This window comes from Canis lupus, chromosome 5 (genome assembly GCF_003254725.2).
Source record: "Canis lupus dingo isolate Sandy chromosome 5, ASM325472v2, whole genome shotgun sequence".
NCBI classification, from domain to species: domain Eukaryota; kingdom Metazoa; phylum Chordata; class Mammalia; order Carnivora; family Canidae; genus Canis; species Canis lupus.
The window spans coordinates 12725423-12733493 of record NC_064247.1 but is presented as its reverse complement, the minus strand read 5'-3'; the positions used below and the strand labels follow the sequence as shown (position 1 = coordinate 12733493).

Below are 8071 nucleotides of genomic sequence, written 5' to 3'. Positions count from 1 at the left end.
ATTGCCATTTCTCAAGCACAATGATTGCTGAATTCTTAGGCTCTGACTTCAGCCTGTCTGCTCCATCACAATCCAGAGGGCCAGGCCACACCAGCATTTGGGAGAGCTGGCTCTCTTTATCTTTCTGGGTGACCACGCCTTAGTGGCCTTTATGCTGAGCTTGGCAAGGCTTCAGGTTGGACTGACACTCTCTCAAAGAAGGGAAATGAGATATAGTCAGTCCTTAAGAGACTAAAGGAGGCTCACCCTGACAGGAGCATATCACAGTGTGCTGGCCCGGTCAGGGATTCTAATCAGGTCCAGGGGAGATGGTCAGTGTTGAGATGGACAAGATATCTTTATTATCCTCTGACCCTGCAGATCCTGAGACAACTTGTGCAAATTTGGGGGAAATGGGGAGAAAAAGAGAGTCTTATATTACAGTAAATACAAGTAAACAAAACACTTGGACAGGACGGCATCATATGAAACTAACTTTACAAGGTCACTAAATTAAAGACTGCCCTTTCTCTTGTCTGTCACCAATGGATGGTCCTTGTGACATGGGAACGAAACGAGGCCCACGGGGGTGCAGGAAAAGAATAAAGCAGTGAGGTTGTCATGCCATCAAATTTATTGGGCCACCATCTCCTCCAGACCATTCGGCCACCAGGGAGGAAGGAGAAGAGCCAGAAGGTCTAGGAACTCAGGTAGATAGGGGTTCAGGGCTGAGAGTCCAGGAGCTTGTGCTGGGGAGGGTGCCAAGCCAGACCTATGGGAGTTTTGAAGGGGCCTGGAAAATAACAGCTTCCAGAAAAGAGCTCAGTATAGCTAGCAGTAAGCCGCCAGCTCTCAGGGAGCTGAGGTCAGCAGGACACCTGTCAGGCGGAAGTATAACCAGGCGAGAGCATGTGGGGGGGTGAGCTGTGTATCTGCCATATGCATTTTTGTGTCAGATTCTTCCAAGTATCTGTTCGGATTTTACATTCCATTGACATCATGGCCAAGACAGTTCTCCTCTACTAAGGGAGGGTAACAAGCTTTCCGAATGCTTGGACCTTTAGTAAAAGTTCCTCTGAAGACATGCAAGAGAGACATCTCGACTGCTTTCCTCTAGGGGTGCCAAGGGTCAGATCTGTGCGGAAGGAACCATCTAGCTCTGTAATCGTGTGCCTGGCAATGACACATGCAAATGAGCCTGAGCCATGAAAGACACATGGTCAGACATAAGGAAGGTGGCTGTTAAGAGGTAGAGCAGTTCCCAAGCAAGGCACAAAACATGGTTTGGAATTCAAGTGCAGCTGGCAAATCTCTTTCATCTTCCAGGGAGCCTTCAAAAATGCGGACTTCTGTGCACCAACTCCCCTCCCCCGCCTGCAGACACTGATTAAATACGTCTGTGGCATGCGTATTATTAAGAAGCTCCTTGGGTAATTCTAGCTAATTCATAGCTAGGCTGAATCACTGGTAGGTAATGATGTAGCTAGAACGTGATCAGGAAGGAAGTTGAGGCTCACAGGCAAGGGCAGAACCAAGGCCACTTATTTAGGGCTTCAATGGCCCCGACTCTTCATTCCCAGAAAGATTGAAACCGAATGACTGACTCTTGACACTTGGACTCTCTTTCATCAAGATACTGTAGAGGAAATTCTAAAATCTGACGCCAGCTCTGACATTCTAGAATTCGCTGAGACTGGGAGTATTAGTATTATAATATTAAAGATGGGACTACTCAACAATAAAACCAAATGATTCCCAATCTTTTATTTTACAAAAACTTTCCAGCTGCTAGAAAAGTAATGGAATAATACTCTACCTTTAAGACAAGGAAACATATCTTTTTCCTTTATATCAATGCCTCGCTTTGATTTAGGAGGGACACTGAGCATCACTGACCAGGGCCCTGGCTACCATATTCTGAAATCCAGTGGGGCAAAGAGGACATGCCTCCCAGGGACTGTTCCCAGGTAGTGGAGGAATGGACTGGGGATATAAGACAGATCCTTCCTGGGAGACACTGATCATCTTTGACAGCAGTGTTGGCTCAAGGACTCCCTGACAGCCTCGCCAAACCTTTCTTAGATTGCACAGAAGTCTAGGATGCCTTTCCAACCTTCCTACCTCTGGTCAGGCATGATTTGTGAACTGAGAACTCTCCTTCTTAGTCCTTCTTAGCCTCCCCTTTCTCTCATATAAACATTTCCCTTCACAAAGTCCTTGCTCATTTAATTCTGCCTTGGACTAACCCCACCCCCTTCTCGGAGGCCCTGGACTAAAGTTCCAAGGCTTTTGTGGTCCTCCAGAAACCTTCAGGGGCTTTCAGACCTGTGGCCTTTGCAGATGGAGGCCTTGGGCCTCCAAGGACCTTAAGGCTAATGGCACCAAGCAAGGGTTCAGAAGAAAGACACAGAGTAGATATTCAGGAAAAAAATCTCCATGGTGACTCAAGAGACAGAGATGCGAGAGCTTCTGATTTTATTTCTTCATTACTACAAGGTAGAAACTCTATTTCTTTTACAGATAATAAAGCAGAGGCTCAGAGGAGTCAAGTAACCTGTTCAAGATCACTCAACTAATAAATGTCAAAGCCAAGGAAATTTCCAACCTCAAAGGTCACGTTCTCTGTACTCTGCCGCAGTGCTTGTTTGCAGAAAGCAGCATAAGAGGATGCTTAAGAGCACAGTTTGGGACCTCAGCTTCCTCATCTTCAAAGTAAGGATGGCGTACTTGCCTCAGAAGATGGTTATGAAGATGGAGTGAGTTAGTATGGGTAAGTGCTAATTAAACATCTGCTGGTAGTGGTGGTGGCAGTCATGGCAGCTGTAGTGGGCTGGGTTTCCTTTGTGTGTGTCCATCAGAAGGTTGGGAATGGTGGACGACGGGGTCTGGAAGGGTTGTGATTCCATCTGCGAATATGTGAAATAAGAAGTCATTATTGTGACTGAAGTGGGAAACGCCTGGTCAGAAAAGCACTAAAGGGAAGGTTGGAGCAGGACTGTCTCCCGCAAAGGGCAGGGTAGGGGGACAGAAAGACATGCTGAGTGTGTCCATTGGTGACTAAAGCCAGAGAATGTCCAAAAATAATGGGATCCCCCAGCCTGGGGAGTATGGGAAAGCTAAAGGAGCAAAAATTGATGTTACCTTATAAGGTAGCAGGGGCAGCCTGATGATCTGAACACAGCCTTGATTGGCCAGATTTTCTCAGACCCACTGAAAGCCAAGGAGAACCTTACACGAAAACAGATTTTTAGGAGCTAGCTATTAAGCCCATGATTTTCTTAATAGCATAATGAATGTGACTTGTCTTAAAATTCTATGCTTTTTTTTTTCTTTAGAAGAGAACAATTAGAAAATGAATTACATCTAGATCCTGTGGGAAACAGGACCCAAAAAAAAACAATGACCTACAGAGTTTTTTCTGGCAAGTAAGGAAAGGGAGCAGGTTTCGATGTCAAGGCAGTCTCACCTTGTCCTAAGCATTTTTGCCTAGATCACAAAAATCTCAGTGATTAGCATATCAAGATACTCAGGTACTTACGGATATTGCTGCCTTGTTCTTACATAGAAGAGTATCTCCATAACTCAAGGAAGTTCCAACACAAGCTGAGAACGTGAGTGTAGGGGAAGAGAAAGGCACCAGACAGGGCCACAGCCGAGGCCCTGGCCCCACTGGGCTCAGTGCAGCATTTATTGAGCACTTGCTGTGTGCTGTCTCTTGGGCTGGCCCCTGAGCATGTAAAGACAGGTACTTCATAAAATTCATAGGCTGGTGGCAAGAGAGAAGCAGCCAGATGCACCAAAATGTGACACCTGCATTAAAAAAAAAGTAACACATTGGGTTGGGGCACCTGGGTGGCTCTGCTGGTTAAGCATCTGACTCTTGATTTTGGCTTAGGTCATGATCTCAGGGTCATGAGATCAAGCCACTCATTGGGGTCCCTGCTGGGTGTGGGGCCTGCTTGAGATTCTCTCTCTCCCTCTTCCAGATTCTCAGGGGTCCGCCCCCAAATCTTACTTCTGGTCATCATGCATTCTCTTCCTAGGCCTGCAATCCTCTTTCTCCCCATCTCTGTCTGGCTAACCCATCCCAGCTTGAGTACACTCTCTCAGAGACCTTCCCTCATCCATGAGGCTAGGCTCCCCCACCTTCTCTAGGAGCTTATACATTTGACCTTTGAACACACAGGTTTGAATTGTGAGGTCCACTTATATGCAGATTTGTTTTCAATAAATACAATACAATGCTGTAAATGTATTTTCTCTTCCTTGTGATTTTCTTAATAGTATTTTCTTTCATCTAGCTGACTTGATTGTAAAAATACAGTATAGAATATATAAGATATAAAATATGTGTTAGTCTCCTATTTATGTTATCAGTAAGGCTACTGGTCAACAGTAGACTATTAGTAGTTATATTCTTGGGGAGCCAAAAGTTATACACAGATTTTCGGGATGCCTGAGTGGCTCATTTTGTGAAGTGCCAGACTCTTGATTTTGGCTCAGGCTATGATCTCAGGTGGGGAGATTGAGCCCTACATGGGGCTCTGAAATCAGTGAGGAGTCTGCTTGAGATTCTCTCTCCCTCCCCCTCTGCTCCTCCCACCCCACTCATGTTCAGCTCTCAAATAAATAAATTTTAAAAAATAAAAAAAGTTATATGCAGATGTCCTACTGCATGAGGCTCAGTGCCCTAACCCTCACGTTGTTCAAGGGTCAACTGTATTCTAAGTTTCAGGGAGGTGGGACTGTTTCATTTACCACTGTATTCCCAAATCCTAGGCAATCACTGGTTCAGCACCTTAAGCATAGAAAGAGCTCAGTGAATATGGATGAGTGAATAAATGAATGAATGAATGAATGAATGAATGCACTGAATGTAGGATTGTCTCCCAAGAGTCTACAGCCTTGACTACACTATTTAGAGAAGCTTGGCAAACCTGGGTGATGAAATTCAGGGGACGGGGGACAGCAGCATAAAGTTCCAGGAATCACAGATTAAAAGCTAAAAGAGCAGCGACAGTCAGTCTACAAGTGATTATTCTATCAGTGCAACAGCAGTGCAGACGACGGAGCCCAACTTACAGGGAGGAGGGCTGACAAAGACACGGTATGATGGCATCGGGGCTCTACCTGTGTCTGCGAAGCCTCAAGACGGTGCACAAATATCACAGACAACTAGTCCAGTGATATAGACCAGGTGGGGATAGTCGGGAGATTTCACACTGGTGACAACAGCATGTAATTGCTGGAAGCAGAGGACAATATTTAGTTAGCTCCTTGCTCTAGAGTGTCCCTAGACACAGGGCTTAGCATGTAGTAGGGGCTCAGTGGGTTCACTCTCTCCTTCTGCCCTTAGGAATGGGCTGGGCTGAAACTGCGAGGGACAGGTCTAGGGAAAAAAGGACCGAAGACCACAGGAGCCCATGTCACCAGCTGGAGGTCTTTTTGCAAAGATGCCTGCTCTTGCCCCTCACACCCAACCTCACCCTCACTGTAATGTCTGCTCTGCCCACCCCCCTGCTCCCCCATCCACCTCATTGGACAAGGTAACTGAACTTCAACTTCTGCACTTGCCAGACGGGACTGGCAATGCCTTTGTTGTAGGACTGCTGTGGAAAATCAAATAGATGCTAAAATATTTGGCGCAATGCTTGTCAGCCAGCAGGTGCCCTGTCAACAGCAGTTTCTAGGTTGCATTTAGCTGGTTAAGGAAGCAGGCTTGTCTTTGGGATCCTTGCTCCTTTCATCCTGGGCCCTTTTTCCACCTCCTGGTGTACATACTCCCTTTGTCTACCTCCCAGATGGCCTCTTTTTTATGTTGCCAAAAGCCCCCTTCCTGTCCTCACATCACCCCTGTCCCCAAAACACCTCTTGCCTCTCTTTCCCTTAAGAATTCTGTGTATTTGTTGAATTTGATCTTAAGTGCTCGGACTCTGTGATCTCACATCAAGACCCAAGTGCTCTTTAAAAGAAGATATTTGATCACACGGCTGTCTGTGTCATGGGGCTCCTGAGCTGCTGATCTCAGGCAGAGGAATACAGAGAGAGCCGGCGGGCTCAGGCAGAGGTGCTTTCATGACCCCCCCCCCTTTTTTAAAGATTTCCTTTATTTATTCATGAGAGACACAGAAAGAGGCATAGACACAGGCAGAGGAAGAAGCAGGCTTCTTGCAGGGAGCCTGATGTGGGTGGGACTCGATCCAGGACCCCGGAATCATACCCTGAGCCAAAGGCAGATGCTTGACTACTGAGCCGCCCAGGTGCCCCTTATGACCTCTATTAATTGGACTGGGGAGATTGCAGAGAGTTCTCAAACCTGCCTGTGCTGTGAAATCACCCGGAGGACTCTTAAGAAAATACAGATTCCTTGGCTTCCCTCCCCCAAATCTTCTTACTCAGACTGTCCGGGAATGACAAGGACAAAGATCAGGTGACCACTTCACTCACTCCTAAAGTTGAGCAGATACAGGGTTTCCCAGGATGGGCGCTGTAAAGGTGCAGCGAGTGCCCCGTGACCTGGAGCAGCGGCTGTCAGCACCAGCCTGGTGTCCTCTCTGATGCCTCCCCCTCCCATCTTCTCCTGCGCCCTCGATGCCACTGCTCTGTCATTGAGAAAACTCCCATCTCCCACTAGCGCCACAGCCTCCGCTGCAACGCCCACACCAACAATGTAGGCAATAAATAAATGTAGGCAACTGGAACTGAGTGCAACACCAGCTATTGCATTTATCATTTCTCTGGATCATCCCAACCATATGAAACAGCTGCTGTTATTATCCCCATTTTATAGATAAGGAAACCCAAATCGAAATTAAGTAAATGCCAATGGGCGAAGCTAGCGCATGGTAGGCCTTGAACCCAGGGCGGTCCAAATCCAGAACTGGGATTCCTAACCCCTGCACTTTGCTGCCCTTCTCTTGCCGGTTACTAGGCTTCGCGATGGGCCTGCTTCGTACTGCAGACAATCGTTTCCCTGAATTTGGGACATTGTACACACTCTGCCCTGTGACAGCTGGAGACGGACCAGCAGCTTGTAATCAGCAGTGTGGAGACCCCGACTCCAGCAATAGAGTCACAGCCTCCCTTTCTGCAGAGGGAGCCTTCAAAACATTGAGTCCTACGTGCTGTTTTCCTAGACTCTTGAAACCAGGCTGTGAAGTGGCTCCCCTTCACGTTACCAGTGGGACTCCTGCCCCCACAGAATAATCCCTGGGGCGCTAATCCTCCAGCACAGCAATCAAACGATAGGAAACTGTGACAACTCATGGAAGTAGACACTCTGTACTTCCTTGGTCCAGCCAGCGCGTGTTTGAACCACTAGAAAGACCTCAAAGAGGGGATTAAATATCATCTATGCTTCTCACATGGGGCTTCTCAACCCTGGATGCACTTTCCAGTCGCCTGGAAAGCTTTAAGAAACATCTCAATGGGGCAGCCCAGGTGGCTCAGTGGTTTAGCGCCGCCTTCAGCCCAGGGCCTGATCCTGGAGACCCGGGATCGAGTCCCACGTTGGGCTCCCTGCATGGAGCCTGCTTCTCCCTCTGCCTGTGTTTCTGCCTCTTTCTCTCAATGTGTGTCTCTCATGAATAAATAAAATCTTAAAAAAAAAAAATCTCAATGCCTGTTGCCCTACCACCCAAACGTTCTGATCTAATGGGACTGGGATGGCACCCATAAGTCCCCAGAGATTCTAATGGGCGACCAGGTTTGGGAAGGCCAGCTACAGGATGTTGCTGTTGCTCCGGTGCTAAGAATGTCTTTTAAACTTCAGGAGGTGGTTTTCTGTGCCCCTTGAGAAACTGAAGTAGCTCTTCCCCAGTGAGGGGGAAACCATTGCTCATTTTGAATGAAGGTTGTTTCTCTTTTCCTTCTCCGGGTAATTGGTCCTCCTGGAAGAACTGTCTTCGATCACCCCACGAAGAGAGCTGCCTCTAAAACCTTTAGCAGGACTCTCTCTCGTAACTCATTCCCTCTGCCTCCTAATACTTGGAGTCTAACAATCATTCGTCACATCTAATCCAAATCCCGCCTACTGCAATCAAACTACAGCTCTCTTGTTTGTCCTTGTCAGAAACAAAGGACAGCTGTTCTC

At 47.3% G+C, this 8071-nt stretch overlaps 1 long non-coding RNA gene across 5 annotated transcripts in view; it reads right to left on the bottom strand.

The window, feature by feature from the left end:
- Positions 1 to 2437: 2437 nt before the first annotated feature.
- The window catches only part of LOC125755083 (uncharacterized), a 42189-nt gene continuing 36555 nt past the window's right edge, over positions 2438 to 8071 (bottom strand). For 2 of the 5 annotated variants that reach the window (XR_007410621.1, XR_007410623.1), the window contains 3 exons: positions 5110 to 5224; positions 3518 to 3789; positions 2438 to 2885 (listed from right to left, as the gene is read on the bottom strand). This is a non-coding gene — a long non-coding RNA (uncharacterized LOC125755083). Of the gene's footprint in view, positions 2886 to 3517; positions 3790 to 5061; positions 5225 to 8071 lie in introns of all 5 variants that reach the window. The other 3 variants (XR_007410625.1, XR_007410622.1, XR_007410624.1) reach the window with 2 other exon arrangements.